We start from the raw sequence: 27,067 nt of genomic DNA, 5'->3' as shown, positions 1-27,067 counted from the left end.
TGACTCTTATATTGGCCCCTATCCCCCAAGCAACCTTGACTACTCACACCCCCTTAAAAAGCATAAGAGCTTTTATAGGTTTGTAGCCAGTAACCATTCAAGTGTTTGAAGTAAGGATGCTTTTTTAAAATGGCCACAAAATCTTTTACACTTTGAATTTTTAGCTGAATTTTTTATGGATGCCAACAAAAATACAAGGATCACATATACCAAATTTAGGGCCAAAATGCCTTCTAAAAAATTTTAAAAAATCCCAAACTATAAAAAATTTTAAAAATCATGAAAAATAGAAAACAAGTCACCTTACCATGAAACTTCACGTGAAGGATTACGGGACCATTATATGAATTTACAAGCCATAAAAATGGTATTGGCATAGTAGAAACATGAAGATATGCCTGAACCCACCTATTGCCTAATCATGGTGTGCGTGGTGAATGACCCGAGCCCTAGATGCCCTTGCATGGTGTATAGTGCAGCATGTGTTGATGGTGTTCAAGGGAACTTTCCACACAAAGGGCCAATAAGTGCTAAGACTAAGGGCCAACAAGTGTCGATGTTACACTCCACATGCTAGTTTGATTCTAAGGGTTCTCTTCGAGTTGATAGGCCATTTTGATTCTAAGGGGCTAGGGTTCGACAGTCGAGAACTAGTCTTTAAGGCTTACAAGAGGCCCAAGTCACGGGGAACTAGCTAATAATAGTGGTATTGGTAGTAATCAAGATTTGAGGTCACAGGCATGATGCTCAATTTCAACAGAATTGAGCCAACCTCACGTACTGGCACTAGTGAGGACTTTTATGAATTTACAGGCCATGAAAATGTTATTGGCATCGTAGAAATATGAAGATGTGCTTCAACCCACCTATTTCCCAATCATGGTGTGCATGGTGCATGACCCGAGCCTAAGATACCTTTGTGTGGTACACAGCCCAATATGTGTTGATGGTGTTCAAGGGAACTTCTTGCAAAAATGGCCAGCATGTGTAAATCTCATCAAAGCATATGCTGAGACCAAGAGCCAACATATCCCAATGATGGTCGAGGAATATGCATGTGTCACAGTCCGTATACTGGTCCAAGCCGAAAGGTTTTTTCCAAGTTGAGAAGTAGTTTCGATTTTACAAGACAAAAATGTGACAGCCAAGAGGACCAGGCCTTAAGGTCTACTAAAGGCTTAGGTTACATGAAACTAGCCTAGAATAACAGTATAGGTAGTAACCAAGATTCCAGAGGTGCAAGCATGGTGTTCAAGTTTGACATAATTGAGCCAGACCCAAGTACAGGTGCTGCTGAGCACTTTTATGAATTTACAAGCCATAAAAATACCAATGGCATGGTTGAAATATGAAGATGTGCCTGAACCAACCTACTATCCAGTCATGGTATACATGGTACATGGCCTGAGCCTAGGATACCTTTACATGGTGTGCAGCCTAGTATGTACTAATGGTGTACGAGGGAACTACCTGCATAAAAGGTTAGCATGTACCGATGGTGGTTGAAGTATATACCGAGACCAAGGGCCAACATACCGCAATAGTGGTTAAGCTATGTGCTTGTATCATGGTCCACAAGCTGGTCTAGGCCTAGGGGTTCTTTCTGAATTAAAGAATAGTTCCAGTTCTAGTGGGATAAGGTCTGACAGCTAAGAAGACCAAGCCATGAGGCCTACTATATGCCCAAGTCACTAGAAATTCACCTAGAATAGTGGTATGGGCAATGATGAAGACTCTAGAAGCTCAGGCATATTGTTTGGGTATAGTAGATTGAGCCAAGCCTAGGTGCAGGCACTAAAGAGTGATGTACAGGCACACAATCCACCTAGGTGCATGTACTAATGATAGAGGTGTAGGCGTACAGTGAAACCTAGCTGTGGGCATACTTGAACACATTCTTGAGAGGATCATATTTGTGGCCTTTTAGAAGGTTTAGTACTACAACATAATCTTTGACAAGCTAAAATTATGATGAGCACTTGAGTTTTGTAGGCTAACTTAGGCACATGAAGTCAATTCATTATCAAGGCCACATAAAGTTTGGCTTAAAACCAGAGCCTATGACACATACACCAAGCATCATTTCATGCTAATGATGATCAAGGGGCAGACAAGTGCCTTGGGTAGAAGGGTCATGGTACATATGTCACACCAAGTGTTAGCATCTACCAAATAGGTGCCTGAGGTAACAACCCACACCAATGGCCTATTTGTATTGATAGTGGTTGAGGCTAGTGCACGTTCAAACATTGCTAGCATCTGGTGATGGTGTCTAAAGCAACATCCCAAATGAAGGGTTCAGCATTAGCTGACGATATCCAAGGTTAGAATGAGTTGGCATTTACCGACTGTGTTGGATGTGATTTCTTGTATAGCAACTAAGGATTAGATATGGTCGATGGCATTTGAGGTAGCAACTCACACTGAGGGTCAACATGTGTCGATAGAGATTGAGCTAAATGCCTACACCAGGGGTGAGCCTATCCCTATAACAAATGCCTAGGGCATTTGATTGCAATTTACTTGGACACCAGAGGGAGGGCTGTCATCACCCAACTAAATCGATTGCAATAGGGAACGCCATTCATCCCCAACACTAAAGGTACAGTGTAAAAAAATAAAATGAAAAGGCTTCAATGGGTGTAAGGGGAAAGGATGAATCAAAGTGACAAAGGGCTGAATCTCAGTGGATCATGGTAGCAAGGCCACTTTCCACTTATAATACCCCTTCATATATTTAAGTCAATTGCAAAAGATTTTACCCACTGCTCGGTGGGAATGGAGCTCCAAGGAAGCCTGTATGGCTTGTTCGCCATAAGGGTTACACCTATGACACATGTTCTTGAAAGCCATAGGCCCTTACTGTAGGTTAGCAATTGGGCGACGGGTGTGTATGTCACTTCTAGTTTGGATTCTAACTTAGAGGCATTTGATCATAATCCAACGCATGGTAGCTTTGCACCACTGGCTTTTCAACCAAGCACAATGACCAATTGTACAAATCAACAATTGCTCTTGTACTAGGTTGAATTATTGTTGGGATGCTACCATCAATAGGATAAAACTAACCTATCTCATAATATTCTAAACCTTCAAAGTGAATATTTTCCCTAATGTTATGGATCTATTTTGCTGACTTAACTTGCTTACATTGTTCCATCGACCAAAGGCTATTCACTTTAGAGACGTGATACGATTATGACTACGATTGGGTGTAGATGGCACTCAATCCTCCAGATTTTCAAAGGCCACTAGGGTTACACCGAACACCATGTGACATGCGATGCACTTCTAGTTGCTAGACCCTACCTTTGGTTGAGCCATTTTCAAGGTGGATTGGCCGTTAAATAGAAAACATAACTCTTTCTGAGGCCCTTATCGCCATCTCTGGACTCATTAACATTGCTATTACCGATGACATCCTAGTTCAGGAATTTTAACTTGATTTTCTTTTGAAAATCATGTTGGATGCACTATCAAATGGGCTTTCCATGTCTCTTAGGATCAACTAACCCATGTGTAAGTGCCGTTCACATGGAATATTTCCCCTCTTTAGCCTTCAAAGTTCTTATGTGAATATTTGCTATTACCACCAAGATCTGCACTAATAATCGCTCTGCTTGGGCTTATGCCTTAGGTTTAGGATTGACTAACCCATGTGTAAGTGCCATTCATATGGAATTTTTCCCCTCATTAGCCTTTAAAGTTCTTATTTGAATATTTGCTATTACCACCAAGATCTGTACTGACAGTTGTTTTGCCTGGGCTCATGCCTCAGGTTTTACGAAAACCATCACACCCTTCTAATCATCGAGGCCTGGCCCTTGCCTTAACCACTGAGTATGGGTCGAGTGCTTATGCACCATTCATTTTTGGGGCTACTTGATTCATCAGGTAAGTTGTTACACACTCTTTCACAAATTTCAACTTTCATGACTACTATTCTACTATCTTAATCAACTAGCACCTTTTGTGAGGTCTAGGTTAGTGTATAGTTAGGCACCGTAACCTACCTTCTAGTTCATCCTACATCACTAGTTCTGCTTACTAAAAATGGCCCACTTGGAGCTCTCAATTCCCTGACAAGGCTCAACAAAATAGCCACACCATCCTACCTATTTAAAGTTTAAGAATAGGGTGAGGGTGTTTCTCCCTTGATAGAACTTGCTAAGGGCTCTAGCTATCTTAAGGAAAACTTTGGAGGGAATCAACTACTAGATGGTTTGATTAGTCTTTCACCCCTATACCCAAGTCAAATGAATGATTTGCATGTTAGTATTTTTGTGGGCCTCCACCAGAGTTTCCTCTGGCTTTGCCCTACTCAGGCACAGTTCATTATCTTTCAAGTCCCAATAGGCATGCTTTTACTCGAACCCTTCTCAGAAGATCAAGGTCAGTTAGTGGTGCACCCACAAGGGATCATACCAATTAGTTTCCTTGCACCTTAAAGGTTTCCTAGCTGTTGACTTGCATATATGTCAGATTCCTTAGTCTTTCTTTCAAGATAGGTTGGATGGGGAGCCCGCAAGCCAACGTTGGGAACATACAGATGTTGAGGCATGTTGAGATGGCATGTGCTACATTCCATGATTATGGCAATGATGTCTCTGTAGGCATATCAAAAGCTTGGGCTTAGGCCACCGTTACGACCAACATTGGTCCATGCCCTAAGTTGATCGATAGACTAGTTCTTACCATTTCACATCCAATTGGGGTGCATCATGGGTTCCCATTTACCTCTTTCTTGACAATTTTGAGCATTCTTTGACTCTTTTTTCAAAGTCATTTTCATCATTCCCTTATTGTACTTGTTTGCTATTGGTCTCTCACCGGTATTTAACATTAGATAGAATTTACCAGCCGATTAGGGCTATATTTTCAAACAACCTAACTCACAGACAATGCCTTATAGTGTGACAGGGTCTAGGCACAATGAGGCTCTCACCCTCTTCGATGCCCTTTTCCAGGGGACTTGGGCCTAGTCCACCACTAGGGATTTTTTTTAGACTACAATTTTGATGTTAGGGGTGCTCGATTCTTAAGCTGGGCTTATCCTGATTTGCTTGCTATTACTAAAGAAATCCTAGTAAGTTTTTTTTCGTCTACTTATTGATATGCTTAAACTTAGTGGGTAATCCCACCTAACATAGGGTTATGATATGAGCATTGATCGAGTGATGTGAGGGGTCTGATGGGGTCTGAATGGACAACAAGTGTGCATCACCTAATTAGGGTGTAACTTACATTCCAACATTTGATGGTTCATGGGATTCTGTAATTCACAGCAAGTATAACATTTTGCTACATTTTTCATCATACAAGAGCCAAGATATCCATTGCCAAGAGTCATTTGGTTTTTCATGACAAAAAGAGCCACAGTGCCACTTGCATATACGTTTTGAATGGGATGGTGATGGCACACATGCTCTTCTTCATTTGGTTCCTTAGCGTGATTAATGCTGAAGGTTCATTATTTAGCCATGGGTAATAATGTCGATTGTTTTGTCTACTTGAGATGTAGAACAAAACGACTGTCACATACATTTGAGGTCAGAAGGGGCTCAAGGCATGGAAGGCACGGAGGCACCCTTACCCCCTTGGTGTTTCATTAATGCATTCACGGGTTATTCGTTGAGGTGGTTTCAACAATGATCCTTTCATAGGTTCACCTATGAAAACTTTGTTACGACTTCTCCTTCCTCTAAATGATAAGGTTCAATGGACTTCTTTAGTTGTTTCGAGCAATGAACCATCCATGTTGTCATAATTTGAACACTTCACCAGACCATTCAATCAGTAGGAGCAATGGGTAGTGTGTAGAAAGGCCAGGAACATCATCAACATGAGCTAATGACTCACGCTTACTAGGAATTCCTTATTAAAGACCAACAATTACAATGATCTATCCCTATCATGATGAAATTTCAATGATTAGCTAGGCCTATAGGCCATGGCTATAGACTCGTTGAATATATCAATGTAGCGCATGTGTAGCCCATAACATCTAAGGGCATCACAGACCTATTACTGCTTTAAACTTCCTTAGCCTAAGTGGACATAGTCCCTCTAAAAAGCTAGCAATGAAGGATCACCTCCGCATAACTAGTTAGTAGGTTGAGGTTTATTCATTAATAGAATTAACTAGATAAATTGCTACACCAACTAGTAGAATCAAGAAAGAGCTCTTAATCTATCAATCCTTACTATATTTGGACCTAGTAATTTTTCTTATGTTAAGTCACATTAAACCATAAGCGCCACTCTTGGTGGTGCCCTTCTATCAAATCCTTTATGTTTCAACCTTGCGACCATCTCCCCTTAGAACCCAAAAACTTTGATTCCTCATAAAGTACCAATGGAGTCCTAAAAGTAAGATCTGTTGATCCCTGGTAGGCATCATTTATGGTTAAAACTAAGATGGTATTTGATCATCTTTGAGCTCTCAACTTTCTTTCTTAATAAATGAAAACATCATTGGCAAAAGCTTTTCCAATTGTTTGTCTTTTATAAATCCAAGAATTTCACCTCTGACAATGAAATATGATGCCTTGGACCATCTTTGTTAATCATTACTTTGATCTCGAAGGTTAACATAATAGAACCAAAATCTTATTATTTTATCCCATGCTATTGTGTACAAGCGTAGGCCTACTTTGAGCACTCCAATTTCTTCAAAGCAATAGCATCAGAGGAATGACCCTACTAGTTAAGGCTAGGAGTGCATTATTGGCAGTCTTGTTATTTTATCCCATGCTCATGTATACAAGCGTAGGCTTGCTTTGAGAACTTCAATTTCTTCAAAGCAATAGTGATGAAAGAACGACCAGGCCAGTTAAAGCTAGGAGCACATTATCAGCAATAGGGATGAGTAGACCGAATGATCCAACCCTAGTTCCAACTATAAGCTTTTTAACTACAACAACTTAAATATACATTATTAGAGCTAGAATTATTATGGCTGCTGACACCAGACTTGCCCTCAAATGGATCCTCGTTAAGTGATTTAGATTGTACTCATTCCAATTATCAAACTCATAGAGCTTGGTATTGTTATTTATTATCACTACCTTCTTATGTCAAGATTGGGTAATTTACATGCTTACTGCCTTCCTTAGAAGTGCTAGTTGTTTCTTAGGCTCCCTCTCTAGAATTGAACCCTAATTCTCTATCAACCGTTGTCACCACCATGTTAGGCCACTATCCTACCCTCAAAAGTTGATAGGGAAGAAATTTGAATGATGCGTCATTAGCATAAAAGCCATGTGATCCATTGAGTTATGATGAATCATCAGAGCAACGAGCAAAAACTGTGTTGGCTTTTTATCTAATAAATGCATCCCTTTCAGAAGTTAAGGTTTGTTGCACATATTAGCTTTAGATTACTATGGTTATCTAAGAAGTAGATACCATCAAACAATCTATAACAAATTTAATGAGCCATTCATAGTTTCATAGCATAAATCAGCTCATACTTACACATACATGGCTTAATCTTTAAGACAAGCATATGACTATTGCCAGGATCAACCAAATAGCATTCTTTTGGGATGTTTGCACTACATGGGCTTCAACGCACCAATTGCGTAGTGGAAAAAGCCAACACAGAGCACAAGCATTGTGTGTGTTGAGCACGTAAACTGCATAGCATCGATGAATAAGGGTCGAGGACTTGCACCCATAAATGTTTCATATCTAAGAGGACAATTAAACAACAATACACCAATGCACCCACAAAGGTTTGGGTGGCATACTTGGGACACAGTGCATGATTAAGGTCTGACCTATAACCTTAAAGGAAACAATACGGATGAAAGATGGTAAGACATCTGGTTTCAATCAATTTAGGTATGCAACAGAGGATCCTAATAATACCCTAAGGCACAATGACCACATAAAAGAGATTGAAAAAGATGATGGGTTGATAGTTTGATGCATCGAGCCTGCTAACATGCACAATCATAGCACCACTCATATACCCATTGTATACATGTGGCAGCATCCATGCACACTGGTCCACAACCCACCCAATCAATTAATCAATGAGTCAGTAGAGGAAATAACTAACGAGGCCACATCATAACCGCTTGGCACAAGAAAAACACAAGCAAAGGCCACGTGACTGCCTTTGCCATCCAATATGTAACAATGGCATGACACCACCAATGCTTGGTTTGGTTGAGATCGCACATACAAACTCTACTGTCACTACCCTATGGGGATGTTACTTGATTTAAGGACATGTTTTTAGTGTCTTGGGTAACATTGGCTACATACACGGGCTTGGCCAAGCAAGACATTTATGTGATCGATGAGAAGGGACCACAAGATTGCCAAATAATCGAGAGAGTTGGCCAAACCAAGCCCACGACCACAGCTTCTGCTTGTACCATACCAGAGAGTTGTTGCCTGATTCAAGGACTTGGACTTAGGGTATGGGGTAGCATCAACCGCAAGCACAAGCTTATGCTCAGCCTTTTTTAAGTGTATGCCAACCGATCAAGGCCATGGGCTCTTACGGGCACCAAAGCAACCGATCTCTAGACAACACAACCAAAAGGAATGTATAGCCTAAATTTTGCCTCAGGGATATTACTGTGGATGTATGCAATGAGAGGCCCATTATGCACATCTATTCCCTCTGTAGGGGAGAGTAAAGGCTTTTGAACAACTATCCTTTAAAGAGCATAAAAGATTTTATAGATACGCTAGTAGTAGACATTAAAGTGTCTGAAATGGGGACACTTTTTTCAAATGCACATATCCCACCCCAACAATCCATAGGTGCCGGTGGTGGTTGAGGCAAGTGCTCGTACTAAAGCCTAGCACATGTCAATGGTGTTCGAGGCAAATGTGTGCGCAAGGGTTAGCATGTGTCGATGGTGTTTGAGGTAACTACTCGTATAAAGGGTCATCTTATTTCAATGCTAATTAAGGCACATGCCTGCACCAAGGGCAAAGATGTGTCGATGGTGTTCGACGTAAATGCCCATACGAAAAGCCATCTTGTGCCAATGGTGATCGAGGCAAGTGCCCATACTAAAGGCCAGCTTGTGTCGATGATAGTTGATGCCTTGGTCAAAGTTTGATTTTGGGCCATAGTGCACACATAAGGCTTAGGCATGTGCTAGAGCAACATTTTTTTACCTAGGGCACCATTATTGGAGCATCACCAAAGAACGTAACTGGTAACATTAGGGTTTCCAATGATTAGGGGAAGGGGTTGGGGGTGTGTGCACATGATGTGTGATGGTTGCTAGTCCTTGGTTCTTATATTGGCCCCTATATTGGCCCCCTATCCATTAAGCAAACCTAAGTACCCCACCTCCTTAAGGAGCATAATAGTTTTTACAAGTTTGCAGCCAGTAGCCATTCAAGTGTACAAAATGGAGACTTTTTTTTCGATGGTCACAAAATCTTCTATGCTTTAAATTTTTAGCTACATTTCTTTTATGGATGCCAACAAAAATACAAGGATCATGTATACCAAATTTGGGGCTAAAACTCTTCAAAAAATTTCAAAAAATCTCAAACTATGAAATATTTTAAAAATCATGAAAAATAGAAAACGTGTCATCTTGCCATAAAACTTTACATGATGGCTTAGGGGACTATTATATGAATTTACAAGCCATAAAAATGGCATTGGCCTAGCATAAATATAAAGATGTGCCTGAACCCATCTACTACCCGATTACGGTGCACATGGTGCGTAGCCTAAGCCTAAGATAACCTCGTGTGGAGCATGGCCCGGTATGTACTGATGGTGTTCGAAGGAATTACCCAGACAAAGGGTTAGCTTGTACCAAGACCAAGGGCCAACATGTCTAGATAGTGGTTAAGGCATATGCATGTGTCATGGTCTACATGTAAGTCCAAGCCCAAGGGTTTTCTTCGAGTTAAAGAATTATTTTAGTTCATGGAGGACAAGGTCTGACAGTCAGGGGGGCCAGGCCTTGAGGCCTACTAGAGGCCTAGGTCATAGGGAACTAGCCTATTGGCAGTGATCAAGACTTGAAAGGCTCAAGCATAATGTTCAAGTTTGGCAAAATTGAGTCAGGCCCAGGTACAGGCACTGGTAAGCACTTATATGAATTTACAAGCCATGTGAATGGCATTGGCATGGCTAAAACATGAATATGTCCCTAAACCTACCTACTGCAAGGTCATGGTGTGCATGGTGGGGCCCACACCCAAGATACCCTTATGTGGTGCATGACCCGACATGTACTAATGGTGTTCAAGGGAACAACCAACACAAAGCACTAGCATGTGCCAAGAGTGGTTGAAGTGTGTGCCAAGAGCAAGGGCCAACATGTCTTGATGGTGGTCAAGGCATGTGTATGTGTCACAGTCTGTATGCTAGTTTAGGCCCTAGAGTTCTCTTTGAATCGAGGAACAATTTTAATTTTAGGGGGATAGGGTTTGATAGGCAGGGGCACCATGCCTCGAGGCCTAGTAGAGACCCAGATCATGGGGAACTAGCCCAGAATAGTGGTATTGGTAGCACTCAAGACTTCAAATGCTCAAGCACAATTTTTTATTTAGCAAAATTAAGTTAGCCCAAAGTGCGAGCGCTAGTGATTGCTTATATGAATTTACAAACCATAAAAATGGCACTGGCCTAGCAAAAATATGGAGATGTACCTAAACCCACCTACTGCCCGATCATGGTGCACATGGTGCATGGCCTAGCATGTGCCAATGGTGTTCAAGGGAACCACCCACACAAAAGGCCAACATGTGCCAATGGTGGTCGAAGCATGTGCTGAGACCAAAGGCAAAAATGTCTCAATTATGGTCGAGGCATGTGCATGTGTCATGGTCTTCTTGGTCGTGGTTTGTATGGTGCATGACCTGGGCCTAGGATACCCTTGTGTGGTGTATGGCCCATCATATGATGATGGTGTTTGAGGGAACTACCCGCACAAAAGACCAGTATATGCTGAGACCAAAGGCCAACATGTCTCAATGGTGGTTGGGTCATGTGCATGTACCATGATCTGCATGTTGGTCCTAGCCTAAAGGTTTTCTCTAAGTCAAGATGTAGTTTCAATTCTCAGAGGATAGGGCTTAACAACTAAGGGGACTAGGCCTTGAGGATTATTGGAGGCAAAGGTCATAGGGAACTAGCCTAGAATAGTGGTATTGGTAATGATCAAGACTCAAGAGGCTTAAGCATAGTGTTCAGGTTGACAGAATTGAGCTAACCCCAGGTATGGGCACTAGTGAGTGCTTATATGAATTTACAAGCCATAAAAATGGCATTGGCATGGCTAAAATATGAAAATGTGCTTGAACCCATCTACTACCCGATTATGGTGCACATGGTATGTGGCTTGGGCCTAGGATAACTTTGTGTGGTGCACCAACTAGCACGTAATGATGGCATTCAAGGGAATTACCCATACAAAGGGCCAACTTGTGCGGAGAGTGAGGCCCAACATGTCCCAATAGTGGTTATGGCATGTGCAAGCGTCATGGTCTGTCTGATGGTTTAGGCCTAGGGGTTCTTTCCAAGTCAAGGAGTAGTTTTGGTTCTAGTGGGACAAGGTTTGATAACCAGGGGGACCAAGCCTTTAAGCTTAGTAAAAGCTCAAATTATTGGGAACTAGCCTAGAATAGTGGTATAGGCAATGATCCAATCTATAAAGGCTCAGGCATATTGTTCATGTTTAACATAATTAAGCCAGGCCCAAGTATGGGCATTAGTGAGTGCTTATATGTATTTACAAGCCATTAAAAATGCCATTGGCATAGCAGAAATATGAGGATGTGCTTGAACCCACCTATTGCTTGGTCATGGTATGCATGGTGCACAGCCTGGGCCTAAGATACCCTCACGTAGTGTATGACTCAACATATGTCAATGGTGTTTAAGGGAATTGCTTGCACAAAGGGTGACCATCTACCAATGGTGGTCAAAGCATGTGCCGAGACCAAAGGCCAACATGCATTAATGGTAGTCATGGCATGTTCATGTATCATAGTTTGTAAGCTGGTCCAAGCCTAGGGGTTTTCTTTGAGTCGAGGAGCAGTTCCAGCTCTAGCGAGATAGGGTCTGACAATTAGGGGACTAGGCTTTGAGGCTTACTATAGGCCCAGGTCATGGGAAAATAGCACAAAATTATGGTATGTGTAGTGATCAAGACTCTAGAGGCTCATGTACAGTGTTTAAGTTTGACAAAATTGACCTAGGCCTAGGTCCAAGTGTTGGTAATGGATGCACAGTCACATGGTCGACCCAAGTGCAAGCTTTGATGACCAAGCCAAGGGCACATGATCAGACCCAAGTGTGGGCAGGTCTACACATACTCTTGGGAAGATTAGATTTATGGGCTTTTAGAGGGGCTAGTACTATAGCACAATCTTTGGCAAGATAGAATTATGATGGGCACTTGAGTTTCATAGGCTAACATAGGCACACAGAGAAATTCCTTGTCCAAGGCCGCATAGAGTTTGGCTTAAAACCGAAACCAATGACACATGCAACAAGTTTCATTTCGTGCCAATGGCGATTGAGGGGTAGACTAGTGCCTTGGGTGGAAAGGTCATGGTACACATTCCACAACAAATGTTAGCATATACCAAAAGGTGTTTGAGGCAATAACCTACACCAAGGGCTCACTTGTGTTGATAGGGGTCGAGGCAAATGCCTCTTCAAATGTCATTAGTATCTACTGATGGTGTCTAAAGCAACATCCCATATGAAGGGGTCAGCATCTATTGATGATGTTAGAGGCAGGAACAAGCCAACATCTGCTAATGATGTTTGATGTGATTACTCGCATAGTAACCGACAACTAGATGCGATTGATGGCATTCGAGGTAATAACCTATACTGGGGCCAGCATGTGATAATGGAGATCAAGTCAAGTGCCTGCATAGAGGGTGAACCTATCCTTATAACAAATAATGAGGGCATTTGGTTGCTATTTACTTGGATGCTCGAAGAAGGGATGTCATCGTCCAACTTAATCGATTGCAATAGGGAACACCATTCATTCATAATCATAATAGGAAGAGGTGTAAAAGAAATAAAGTTAGAGGGCTTTGGTGGGTGTGGGGGGAAAAGGATGAATCAACACAACAAATGGTTGAATCTCAGTGGATTATGGTAGCAAGGCCACTCTGCCATTTACAATACCCCATCATATATTTAAGTTATTTGTAAAGGATTCTACCCATCCATTCGATGGGAATTGAGCACCAAGAAGACCCACACAACTTATCCACTATTGGGGCTACACTTGTGATAAGTGACTTTAGGGGCTATGGGCCTCGACTGCAGGTTGGAATTTGGTGAAGGGTAACTGTGTCATTTCTAGTCTAGATTCTAACTTAAAGGCATTCAATCAGAATCCAATGCATGACAGCTTCGCACCACTAGCTTTTCAACCAAGCGCAATGATTAATTGTGTGAATCAATAGTTCCTCTCATACTAGGTTAAATTACTATTGCAACACTACCATCAATAGGGTAAAACTAACCTATCTTATGATGGTCTAAACCCAGCTCACATTTCTTATTGGTGGGTGAACAATCCAACAATTGGTGAATTCTACTTCATAATGATAGAAAGAGCCAACACCAAAGGATTAAAAGGCAACGTCGCTATGAACGCTTGGCTGTCACAAGCCAGTTATCCTTGTGTTAACTTTTTCGACACTTTTAACTTCAAATTTCAAAAGTCTAAAGGATCAATACGCCACTCATTCACGGTTCATATTCTTATTGAAAATCAAAATCAAACAAGCCTTTACCCATTTTATTGCACATGAGATTTTTGTTCTCATTGAGCTCATCTTAGGACATCTGCATTATCTTTTAACAGATGTGCTACCCTAGCCAAACTCCCCACTTGACAATGTTTTTTGCTTGAATTAATCAACCAAGGTTAGCCTTGGATTTAAAGGAAAGGGTCGTGCCTCACCTCTGATTCATGGAATAAGTAAAATAACATTAAAAGTAGTAGTATCTCAATTTTATTCAAGGGTTCCCACTTATCTTGTACCTCTCAAGTCATTTGACAAAGTCAGACTAGAGTCTAGCTCAACGAGGTCCTTTTTCCTCGTTTATTTTACCAAGCCTATTCATTTGGCTGTGGTTTCACTAGATAGTAGATAGGGATAGCGAGAATCTCGTTAATCTATTCCTGCATATTAGTAATTAAATGACAAGGCATTTGGCTACCTTAAGTGAGTCATAGTTATTCCCACCATTTACTTATGCTTGGTTGAAATTCTTCACTTTGACATTTAAAGCATTAGGTAGAAATCACATTGCATAAGCATTTGGAAAGACCATCGTAATGCTTTTTTTTAATTAAACAGTCAGATTCCCCATGTATATATCAATTCTAAGTCGACTATTTATTGGCAGAGAAGGCACTCGAGGGAGCTATTCCCAGTTCATCCCCCGATTGGCATGTGGCAACCCATTTTTGTCATGGGAATAGCTTGAGTAGTGCACTAATAGTTGACGGGTTAAGATTGGGACCCGTATGCCTAGCCCTCAGAGCCAATCTTTTTCCTAAGTTTGCATATCCATTTTGCTAACTTCCTTTGCCTACATTGGTCCCTTGCCTACATTGGTCCCTCGATAAGAGGCTATTCACCTTGGAGACCTAATGCAGTTATGAGTATAACAAGGCAAGGATGGTACTCAATCCATTGGATTTTCAAAGATCACAAGTGGTGCATCAAACACCACATAACGTATGGTGCTCTTTTAGCTATTGGACACCACCTTCAACTAAGCTATTTCCTACATGGGTAGGCCATTAAACAACGTAGGTCGTTAAATAAAAAAGATAACTTTTCTTGATGCCTCCACTAACGTCTCTGGACTCCTTAACATTATTGTCAGCCATTGCATCTTAGTTTAGGAATTTTAACCTAATTCCCTTTCAAAACTTGCACTAGATGTGCAGTAAGACAAGCTTCCCCCATCCTTTATGATCGACTAACCCATGTACAAGTGCTGTTCACATTGAACATTTCCCCTCTTCAGCCTTCAAAGTTTTCATTTGAATATTTGCTACTACCACCAAGATTTACATTGACATCCATTTCATTCGGGCTCATGCCTAAGGTTTTGTAGTGACCATCATGGCCTCCTACTCATTAGGGCTTGGCTTTTGCCCCGATGATTGGGTATGACTCGCGTGCTTAAGCGCCATCCATTTTTTAGCTAATTGATTCAGCTGGAGAGTTGTTACACACTTTTTAGTAGATTTTGACTTCTATGACCACTATCCTATCATCTTAATTACCAACACCCTTTATGGGTTCAAGGTTAGCAAGTAGTTAGGCACCATAACTCAACTTTTAGTTCATCCCACATCACCAGTTTTACTTACTAAAAATGGCCTACTTGGAGCTCTTAATTCCATGGCATAGCTTAACGAAGCAATTGTGCCATCGTGCCTATTTAAAGTTTGAGAATAGGTTGAGGGCATGGCGCCCTTAATGCCTTTAAGCATTGGTTGTACCCGATAGAACTCGCTAAGGGCTCCAGTAATCCTAAGGGAAACTTTAGACAAAACTAACTACTAGATAGTTCCATTATTCTTTTGCCCTTATACCTAAGTTAGACGAATGATTTGCATGATAGTATCACTACGAGCCTCCACTAGAGTTTCCTTGAACTTCACCTCACTCAAGTATAGTTCATCCTACTCAAGCATGCTCACACTCAAACCCTTATCAGAAGTTCAAGGTTGGTCGATGACGCACCCGCGAGGGATTCTATGAATCAGCTTCTTTGCATGGTATGTGGCCCAGCATGTGCCAATGGTGTTCAAAGGAACTGCTCACATAAAAAGCCAACATGTGCCAAAACCAAGGGCCAACATATCTTGATGATGGTTAAGGCTTATGCATGTGTCACGATCCGCATGCTGGTCTACGCTTAGGGTTGTCTCTCAGTTAAGGACAAGTTTTGGTTTGAGAAAGATAAGGCTTAGCAGCAATGATAACTAGTCCTTGAGGCCTACTGAAGGCCCAAATTGCAGGGAACTATCCCAAAACAGTGGTATTGGTAGTGATCAGGACTCGAGAGGCTCAAGCATAGTGTTTAGGTTTAACAAAATTAAGCCAACCGTTGGGACAGGTGCTAGTGAGCACTTATATGAATTTACAAGCCATAAAAATGGCATTGGCATGGCAAAAATATGAAGATATGCCTAAACACACCTATTATCCAATCATGGTGTGCATAATGTATGGTTCGAGCCCAGAATACCCTTGCATGGAGCATGGCCCAGCATGTGCCAATGGTGTTCAAGGGAATTGCTCACACAAAGGGCCAACATGTGTCGATAGAGGTCAAAGCATTTATCGAGACCAAGGGAAAACATGTCTTGATGGTGATCAAAGTTTGTGCATGTGTCATGGTCGACATGCTAGTCTAGGCCTAAGGGTTCTCTTTAAGTCGAGGACCAATTTCAGTTATAGCAAGATAGGGTCCAATAGCTAGGGGACCAAGCTTTGAGGCCTATTAGAAGCTCAAGTCCTAGGAAACTAGCCCAAGACAATGGTATGTGCAATGATCAATTCTCCAAAGGCTTAGGCAAGCTGTTCAGGTTTGACATAATTGAGCCAGGCTTATGTGCAAGCACTGGTGGGCACTTATATGAATTTACAAGCCATAAAAATGCCACTAGCATGGCAAAAATATGAAGATGTGCCTAAACCTACCTATTGCCCAGTTGTGGTGCACTTGGTGTGTGGCCTGAGTGTAGGATACCCTCATGTGGTCCACAGCCTAGCATATGCCAGTGGTGTTTGAGGGAATTGCCCATATAAAAGGCTAGCATATGCTGATGATTGTTGAAGTATGTCCTAAGACTAAAGGCTAACATGCCCTGATGGTGGTCGAGGCATGTGCATATGCCATGAGCTCTGACCTTAGACTCAGAATCTATGTGGTCTTCAGCTTGGAATCACCTCTTTCTAGCCTAAGTCAGCCTAAAACACAAGCGCGCGAGCACTAGAACAATGGAAATGGCAGAATGTGCAAGTTGGAGAGAAATAGAAGAATAAGAGAATTGCTAGAAATATGCTCTATATTTATGAAACAAAAGTGTGTATGATGATGTACAAATGAGGGTGGAGCAGCCTTCAATTTATAATTGAGGCTCCCAACTACACTTATGGCTAAATCTTTAGAATCAAGGCCAAAATCAAGGAATTTACAAAGATTACAATCAATCGAGATTCTATCTCCTGAATTATAGGATTAACCAGATCTGCCAAAAGGCTCCTATTGATCCTGTGAGCTTCTAGAAGATCCCTTTGCGTATCTCCCACCTTGGGCCCTTCTAGATGTCATGCAAGCATTATGCAGGTCAGGCCTTAGCCATACGGGCTTGCCTGTAAGCTGTGCGAGTGTTCTAGCCTTCTCTCTAAGGCCTTACATGTAAACTCCCGCTAGTGCTTCTAGTGCACAAGCCTCAACCTCAAGTGCACCTGATGTGCCTGATGCACCCAGCCAGGGTGTGACATTCTCCCCCACTTAATTGTACAAACACCCTCGTTGCGTCCTCTGCATGGTACTATTTGATTTGGTCCCCAAACTACCATAAGTCCTCTACCCGGTTCCCAGCTCACCTTAATATCTGGAAGTCCCTTCCAACGTACCAAGTACTCTTGTCTTGGTTGGTAGTTCTTCTGTATCACATCCTGGTCAGCTATGATGCTGTGGACCTCCTTCTCATATGAGGCCCTTGCTTTCAATGGTGCACGCTTTGACTTTGCCCATCTTGGATCTCCCTTATCCTCATGGAATGACTTAGGCATGCTTACGTGGAACACCGGGTGTACCTTTAGCTTAGGTGGCATATCCAGCTTGTAGGCAACCTTGCCTACCTTCTTGACTACATAAAAAGGTCCCTCATACCTCTAAACTAGGCCTTTATGTAGCCCCCTATGGCACACAATGGGATGCAACTTCATCAAAACCAAGTCTCCAACCTAGAACTGCACATTTTGCCTATTCTAGTCTGCTAACTTCTTCAACCTCTTTGCCACCTTGTGTAGACAGACTCTAGCCAAGTCAGCTTGCTCCTGCCAAGCGTTGGCAAACTTGTATGCTACTGGATTTAGCCTTGCATAACCTACAGCAATCGAACCGAGTGTTAGTGGTTGTTAACCTTTCACAACCTTAAATGGGCTCTGGTTCATTGCCTCACTCTTATGCAGGTTGTAAAAAAATTAGGTAGCATCTAGCAGCTTCGGCCAGTCCCTTTACGTGGCACTCCCATAGTGCCTAAGGTAGACCTCCAACAGTTCATTCACACGCTTAGTCTGCCCATCGATCTACGGATGCATGCTAGAGGAAAAGTTCAAGTCTAACCCCAATAGCTTGATCAACTTAGTCTAGAACCTACCCGTAAAACACCCATCGTGATCACTAACAATGGTCCTCGGCACTCCCTAGTACTTAACCACATTCTTCAGGAATAATCGAGCTGCCTCCTCAGCTAGGCACTCTTTGGTTGCTGGAATGAAGATTCCATACTTGGAAAACCTGTCCATCACTACCATGATCCTTCCAAACTCTTCTGCCTTGGGAAGACCGACTATAAAGTCTAGAGAAACACTCTCCCATAGTCCCTATGGCACTAGAAATGGCTCTAAGAGACCACCTAGTTTCTTGAGATCCATCTTGTCTTATTGACACATAAGACAAGTCTTCACATAGGCCTCTACATCATTTTTCATGTACGGCTAGTAGTATTGATCCTCTAGCAACACCAAGGTGTGGCTCACCCCTAGATGTCCAGCCCACCTTGAGTTATGGCACTTTTGCAAAACTTCCCTGTAAAGCTTCCCATGCTGCGGCATAAATAGTCTACTACCCTTAGTGTACAACAAAACATCATACACCAAAAGCTGCCTGCTCTTACCTTGCTGGATGTACTCTATAAGAGCCTTAGCTGTAGGATCATGGGTAATTCCATCCTTGATGTGCAGTACCCGTGACCCCTTTGGTTGGCTAATGTTAGTAAGGTTAACCTTCTTGCTCAAGGCATCTACCACTAGGTTTGCCTGCCCTGGCTTGTACTCTATTTAGAAATCAAATTTTGTAAGAAAATCTTACCATCTTGCCTGTTTGAGGGACAACTTCTTCTGCGTTTGGAAGTAGTTGGTCGCCACATTGTCCTTCCTCACCATGAACTTCGACCCCAATAGGTAATGGCGCCAAGTGCGTAAGTAGTGTACCACTGCAGTTATCTCTTTCTCTTGGACCGTGTAGTTGCGCTTAGTCTCAATCAGCTTTCTACTTTCAAAAAAAGACTGGATGTTCCTCCTGCATCAACACGCCCCTTATGGCAAAGTCTGATGCTTCGTATGCACTTCATATGGCTTGGCATGGTCTGTCAAGGCCAAGATTGGTTCTTTGGTCACAGCCTACTTCAACCTATCAAAAGTTTCCTAGCACATTGTGCTCCACTATTATGCTCTCTCTTTCTTGAGCAAGTCAGTCAATGGCATGGCTATGACTGAGTAGCCTTTGATGAAGTGCTTATAGTAGTTAACTAGCCCAAGGAATGACCTCAACTCTATGACCTTGGCTGGTGGTTCCCACTTCATGATGGTTTGCACCTTGCCTTCATCCATGCGTATCTTACCATCTCCCACTATATGGCCTAGGAATGGGATCTCCTATTAGGCAAACGAGCACTTCTCCCTCTTGACAAATAGCTTGTGCGCTCGTAACACCTCGAACACCTACCTCAAGTGGTCTACATGCTCTCTCAAAGTTTGGCTATAGATCACAATGTCATATAAATAAACCACAACAAACTGATCAAGGAACAACTGAAGTACCTTGTTCATAAGGGTGCAAAATGTTGCTAGGGCATTCATGAGTCCGAATGGCATGACCATGAACTCATACGAACAACATCAAGTGACACATGCTATCCTGGGCTTATCTTCATTCGTGATCCTAACTTGGTAGTAGCTCAACCTTAAATCCAGCTTAGTGAACCACCTTGCACTCCCAAGTTGGTTGAACAAGTCTACAATGAGTGGGATAAGATACTTGTTCTTAACGGTCAGCTTGTTCAAAACCTAGTAGTCTATGCATAGTCACAATGACCCATCATGCTTGTGTTGGAATAGAACTAGTGCACTATATGGCACCTTCAATGGCTTGATAAAGCCAGCATCAACTAACTCTTTGAGCTGTTTCCTTAACTCTTCCAAATTTGGTAGGGAGATTCGGTAAGGGGCTCTAACTGGTGGCTTGGCCTCATGCACCAACTCGATCTAATGGTCCACCTTCTTCTTAGGTGGTAGCTGGCTAGGCAGCTTTACGGGCATCACATCACTAAAGGACTTCAACACCTTTAGCACCTCCAAGGGTGACTCGATCTCTTTTTCCCTTGGCTTCTCATACTTTAAGGCTACCAAGAAGGTGTCTTCCTCTCTGCTCACTACCTTGGCAAATTGGATGGCTGACACCACCCTCAACCTAACTCTGGACCCTCATCTCAATGGTTCTAGGCATTGGCACCATGCCTCCAAGATACAAATACAATTAGCAAAAGGCACAATGAGGGCATTAATCCGAACAAAGAAATCCAACCCAATCACAAACTCATAGTCATCAAGGGGTATTACCTCTATGGTCTCCTTGCCTTTTTAGTCTCCAAGCTGCAACTCCACTCCTTGCGTTACTTCAAGGGCTAGCATTTCCTTAAAGTTCACCATTTTAATGGTACTGATCCTTTTTTGCACCTTTAATCTAAGCTTCTAGGCTCTATCACCTAAAATAAAAATATGTGAGACATTTGTGTCCACCAATATGCTTAGCTTTTGACCCATAACTATCAGATCTATAACATCAAGCCTTTTGGCTTGTGACATTCCTTATTCTAGACAGCATTAAGCACCAATGACCTAAGCTTTGCTATCTCTACCTCTGGCTTTTCGTTAGACTCTTTGTCTATAGTAGCTAGCTTGCCCTTTTATGGGTAGTTGTGCATTATGTGGCTCCTTCCACATAGGTAGCATGCGAGTGACTCTCACTCACCCATCACTTTCCACTTGCCTACTAGTGGCTTCCTCTCGCCATCCTTGTCTGAACACTTTCAGTCCCCATCCTTGGACTACCGGTCATGATCCCTACCCTTAGAATACTTCTTTCGGTCCCTCTCATCCTTGCCCTTACCTTTGGGCTTGCAGGACTCGAACTTGTTCAGTAGCTTAACTCTATCAAGGACTTAGCAGTAGTCATGAACTCTCCTTTGTTGTAGCTCATGCTTCACCGACAGCTTCAGCCCATCCATAAAAGCAAACAGGGCATCTTTCTTGCCTAGATCTGAGATCTGTAGCATCAGTTCAGAGAATTTCTAGACATACTCTCTTATGTCCCCTACTGGTTCAGCTTGTATAACTTTGCCCGTGCCTCATCATCGGTCTACTCCGGGTAAAATTGCTCCCATAACTTCTTTTGGAACTTTGCCTAGGTTTCAATCTTGGTGCTCCCATGCCTCACATCATCACTCATGTACCTTCACCATAATAAGGCCAAATCAGTAAGATACATAGTAATGGTGCTTACCTTGATCACCTCGTCTTGCATGCTGATGGCTTAGAAGTACTACTCCATACCCTATAGGTAGTTGTCTACTTTTTTGGTTGCCCTAGTCCCCTTGAACTCTTTGGGCTTGGGGACATCCATCCTGGACTTAGATGCTCTAGCAAACATGCAATTCCCAATGGTAGTCTTGCATGCAACGAGCTCACCGGTGAGCTCCTCTATCCTCTTGCGTATGGCCTCCATGCTATCGCGCATGGTCTCCACCATAGCCTCCAAGGCCTCGTTCCTTTGAGTGATCGTGTCTATGCCTTTATTGAGAGCAGCTTGTAGCTCACCCTAGAGCTCCTCCCCTATGGAGTCTACAACTTCAATGTGAGTCTCCACTTCATCAAGCTTCTCCATTATGTCACCCATGGTCACCTCTACCTTCTCCAGCCTCCCATCCATGGTCGACCAAATATCTCTCGAATTGGCCTTCTTACCTCTTCCACGCTCCTACTCCTAGGCCTTTGGTTGTTGGCTAGCAACGTCACTCTAGGATGCCATATCCTCAACTGTGATCTAACCCGCACAACACAAACATGCAATAGGCAAAACTAAAATTGCTCTAATACCAACTGTCATGGGCTCTGACCTTAGACTCAGAATCCGTGCAACCTTAGGCTTGGAATCACCTCTTTCTAGCCTAAGTCAACCTAAAACACAAGTGTGTGGGCACTAGAACAATAGAAAAGGCAGAATGCATAAGTTGGAGAGAAATAAAAGAATAAAAGAATTACTAGAAATATACTCAAACAGAAGTGTGTATGATGATGTACAAATAAGGGTGGAGTAGCCCTCCATTTATAGTTGAGGCTTCTAGCTACACTTATGGCTAAATCCCTAGAATGAAGGCTAAAATCAAGGAATTTATGAAGATTACAATCAATTAGGATTCTGTCCCCTAAATTATATAGTCAACCAAATCTGCAATAAGGCTTCTACTGATCCTGTGAGCTTCTAGAAGATCCCCTTACTTGTTTCCTACCTTGAGTCTTCTGGATATGGTGCAAGCATCATGCAGGCCAAGCCTTGGCTGTGGGGCTAGCTTGCAAGCTATGCGGGCATTCTAGCTTTCTCTTTAAGGCCTTGTGTGCAAACTCCAGCTAGTGCTCCTGGTGCGTGAGCCTCAAACTCAGGTGCACATGATGGTGCGCTCGCCCAGGGTGTGACACATGTATCATGGTCCACAAGTTATGGGAAACTAGCCTAAAACATTAGTATGGACAGTGATCAAGACTCCAAAGGCTCAAGCATGATGTTCAGGTTTGGCATAATTGAGGCAAGCCTAAGTGTGGATGTTGGTAAGTGATGTACGGGCACATGGTCAAGCCTAGGTGTGGGCACCTATAACCAAAGTGTAGACACACCATCTGACCCAGGTGTAAGTACCCGTAAACAGAGTCCTGGGAGGATCAGATTTATGAGCTTATAGAAGGCCTAGTACTATAGCATAGTATTTGACAAGTTAGAATAATGACGAGCCCTTGAGTTTTGTAGGGTTATTTAAGCACACAGCCTCAATTCCCTATCCAAGGTCGCACAAAGTTTAGCTTAAGACTAGAGCCTGTGACATATGCACCGAGTGTTATTTCATGCCAATGGTGATCAAGGGGTAGACAAATGCCCTAAATGGGAGGGTTATGGTACAGATGCCGCGCTAAGTGTTAGCATCTACCAAAGAGGTATTTGAGGAAATAACCCATACCAATGACCCACTCGTGCTAACGGTGGTTGAGGCAAGTGCCCGCTCAAACATCGCCAAAATTTGGAGAAGGTGTTCAAGGCAACATCCCACACGAAGGGGTCAGATCTACTAATACTGTTTGAGGCAAAAACTGATTGATATCTACCAGTGGTGTTGGATGTGATTATCTGTGTTACAATCGAGGGCCAAATGCAAACAATGGCATTTGAGGCAATAACCCCACGCTGGTGGCCAGTGTCTATCGATAATGGTTGAGGCAAGTGCTAGCATTGAGGGTGAGCCATCCCTATAACAAAAGCTAAAGGCATTTGGTTGCTATTTACTTAGATGCCTGAGAGAAGAATGTCATTGCCTGATCGAATCAGTTACAATAGGGAATACTATTCATCTACAGCCCCAGAAGGGTGCAATGCAAAAAAAATGAAATGAGAAGGCTTCATTGGGTATGGGGGTACAAAAAAAAGTGATAAAGGGTTGAATCTTAGTAGATTGTGGTAGCAAGGCCACTTTGACACTTATAATACCCTATCACATATTTAAGTCTTCTGCAAAGGATTCTACCCATCACTTGATGGGAATTAAGCTCTAAGAAGGCCTATGTCGCTTGTTTGCCATGGGGGTTGCACCTATGACACGTGCCCTTAGGGGCCATAGGCCTCTATTATAGGTTAGCAATTGAGCAATAGATGTGTTCATCACATCTAGCCTGGATTTTGATTTAGAGGCATTCAATCATAATTCAGCATATGATAGCTTCATACTAGGTTAAATTACTATAAGTAAAGACCAAATGTGAGAACCAATAGTTCTTCTCGTATTAGGTTAAATTACTATTACAACTCTTCCATCAGTAGTGTAAAACCTACCTATCTCATAACGGTCTAAACCCAACTCACATTCCCTATTGGTGGGTGAATAATACAACATTTGGCAAAATCTACTTCATAATGATAGGAAGAGCTGACATTGAAGGATAAAAAAGTAATGTTGCTATGAACACTTGTTGCCATAAGCTAGTTATCCATGTGGTAACTCTTTTAACACCTCTAGCTTTAAGTTTTAAAAGTCTAAAGGATTAATAGGCCATGCTTTTATGATTCATATTCGTACTAGAAATTAGAATCAAATGAGCTTTTACCTTTTTATTCCACATGGGATTTCTATTCTCATTGAGCTCATCTTAGGACACATGTATTATCTTTTAACAAATGTGCTAGCCTAGCCAAACTCCCTACCTAACAATGTCTTCCACCAAAATCGATTGACTAAGGCTGACCTTAAGTCTAAATGAAAGGGTCATGCCCCACCTTCGATTCATGGAATAAGTAAAATAACATTAAAAGCTATGGTATTTCATTCCTGAAGGCTCCCACTTATCTTACAGCTCATTTCACAAAGTCAGACTAGATCAAGCTCAATAGGGTTTTCTTTCCTCACTAATTCTACCCAGCCCGTTCTTTTGGCTATGGTTTCATTGGATAGTAGATAGAGACAATGAGAATTTTGTTAATCCATTCATGTGCATCACTATTAAGATGATAAAGCATTTGGCTACCTTAAGAAAGCCATATTTACTCCCACCATTTACCCATGCTTCGTTGAGTTTTTTCACTTTGACATTTAGAGGATTGGGTAGAAATCACATTGCATAGGCAGCCATATGGACCATCGTAATGCTTTGTTTTAATTAAACAGCTGGATTCCCCTTTTTCATACCAATTTTGAGTCAACTGTTTATCGCTTAGGAAAGGTCCTTGATGGAACCCTTCCCAGTCCATCCCTTGGCCAGTATGTGGCAACCCACTCTCACCATAGGAGAAGCTCAAGCAATGCCCTGGTAGCCGATGGGTTCAGGACTGGGACCCCTATGCCCAGCCCTTAGAGGTAGTCTTTTTCCCATGGTTTACATCCATTTTACCGACTTCCCTTGCCTACATTGTTCTATTGACCAAAGGCTATTCACCTTGGAGACTTGATGCGGTTATGAGTATGACCAGGTGTGGATAACCCTCGATCCTCCAAGTTTTCAAGCATAGCCAAGATGCATCAAACACCATGTGATGTGTAGTGCTTTTTCGATAGCTAGACCCTACCTTTGGTTGAGCCATTTCCATGGTGGGTGGCTATTAAGTAGAGAAGATAACTTTTCCTGAGGCCCTCGTTGATGTCTCGAACTCCCTATTGTTGTTGTCAGCCACCACATCTTGGTTTAGAAATTTTAACTTGATTCTTTTTTTATGCTTGCACTAGACACATTGTTGGATAGACTTTTACCATCTTTTAGGATCGACTAACCTATGTGCAAGTGTTGTTCACATAGAATCTTTCCCCTTTTTGGCCTTTAAAGTTCTAATTTGAATATTTGCTACTACCATTAAGATATGTACTGACAGCCACTTTACTTAGGCTCGCACCATAGATTTTGTGATAACTACTACCCCTTCTTACATTTCAGGGCCTGGCCCTTACCTTGATGGTTGGGTATGGGTCGCACGCTTAAGTGCTATCCATTTTTGGGGCTAGTTGATTTGGTAAGTTAGTTGTTACACATTCCTTAGTGAATTTCAACTTCCATGACCACTATCCTACTATCTTAATCGACCAACATCCTTTGTGGGTTGTAGGTTATCACATAATTGGGCACCGTAACCTGACTTTTAGTTCATCCTGCTTGCCAGTTTTGCTTACCAAAAATGGCCCACTTGGAGCTCTTGATTCCAAGACGTAGCTCAATGAAGTAGTCATTTCATCTTGTATATTTAAAGTTTAAGAATAAGAAGAAGATGCTGTACCCTTGATGCCTTTATTGGCTTTACCTTATAAAACTCACTAAGGACTTTAGCAATCCTGAGGGAAACTTTGTAGTGAACCATTTACTAGATGGTTTGATTAGTCTTTCCCCTATACTAAAGTCAGACAAATGATTTGCATGTCAGTATTACTGGGAGCCTTTACCAGGATTTCCTTTGGCTTTGCCCTGCTCAAGCATAGTTCACCATCTTTTGGGTCTTGAAAAGCATGCTTGCACTCAAACCCTTTTTAAAAGATCAAGGTCAGTCAGTGGTGCACCCACGAAGGATCCCACTAAGTAGTTTCCTTGTGCCTTACTAGTTTTCTAACCTGTTGACTCGTACACTTGTCAGACTCTTTGGTCTGTTTCAAGATGAGCCAAATAGGGAGCCTATAGGCTTGCACTAAGAGCACATAAGTGTCGATGCATGCCTAGATGGCATGTGCTACATTCCATGATCATGGTGATGACATCTCTGTAAGCATATTGAAAGTTCAAACCCAGGATACCCTCACGTTGAACCAAGCTTTAAGGTCGATTGGAGGCTTAAGTTGGAGGAAGCTAGCCCAAAATAGTGGTATTGGAAGTGAAAAGGACTCAAAAGGCTCAGGTATGGTGTTTAGGTTTGGTAGAATTGAGCTAGCCCTTAATGCAGGTGCTAGTGAGCATTTATATGAATTTGCAAGCCAAAAAAATGGCATTAGCATGGCAAAAATATGAAAATGTGCCTAAACCAACCTACTGCCTAGTTGTGGTGTGCATGGCATGTGACCTAGGCCCAGGATACCCTTGCGTGGTGCATAGACCAACATGTGTCGATGGTGTTCAAAGGAACTACCCAAACAAAAGGCTAGTCTATGCCGATGGTGGTCAAAGTATGTGCCAAGACCAATGGCCAACTTGTCCCGGTGGTAGACAAGGCATGTTTATGTGTCATGGTTTGCATGCTAGTCCAGATCTAGGGGTTCTCTTTAGG

General features: G+C 42.3%; 7 pseudogenes; all 7 read right to left on the bottom strand.

The window, feature by feature from the left end:
* Window positions 1-2,655: 2,655 nt before the first annotated feature.
* Window positions 2,656-5,155, bottom strand: LOC149520056 (25S ribosomal RNA; annotated as a pseudogene).
* Window positions 5,156-5,204: 49 nt separating this feature from the next.
* LOC149520055 (5.8S ribosomal RNA) lies at window positions 5,205-5,348 on the bottom strand (annotated as a pseudogene).
* Window positions 5,349-5,646: 298 nt separating this feature from the next.
* On the bottom strand, window positions 5,647-7,534 carry LOC149520054 (18S ribosomal RNA; annotated as a pseudogene).
* Window positions 7,535-13,075: 5,541 nt separating this feature from the next.
* Window positions 13,076-14,580, bottom strand: LOC149520053 (25S ribosomal RNA; annotated as a pseudogene).
* An 18-nt stretch (window positions 14,581-14,598) lies between these two features.
* LOC149520052 (25S ribosomal RNA) lies at window positions 14,599-15,797 on the bottom strand (annotated as a pseudogene).
* Window positions 15,798-23,755: 7,958 nt separating this feature from the next.
* Window positions 23,756-25,245, bottom strand: LOC149520051 (25S ribosomal RNA; annotated as a pseudogene).
* A 1-nt stretch (window position 25,246) lies between these two features.
* On the bottom strand, window positions 25,247-26,453 carry LOC149520050 (25S ribosomal RNA; annotated as a pseudogene).
* Window positions 26,454-27,067: the final 614 nt, after the last annotated feature.

This window comes from Durio zibethinus, chromosome 2 (assembly GCF_047325235.1).
Source record: "Durio zibethinus cultivar Kanyao isolate XHJ-2024 chromosome 2, ASM4732523v1, whole genome shotgun sequence".
NCBI lineage: Eukaryota > Viridiplantae > Streptophyta > Magnoliopsida > Malvales > Malvaceae > Durio > Durio zibethinus.
Note: the sequence above shows the minus strand (reverse complement) of the source record. Positions and strands in the feature narration are given on the sequence as shown.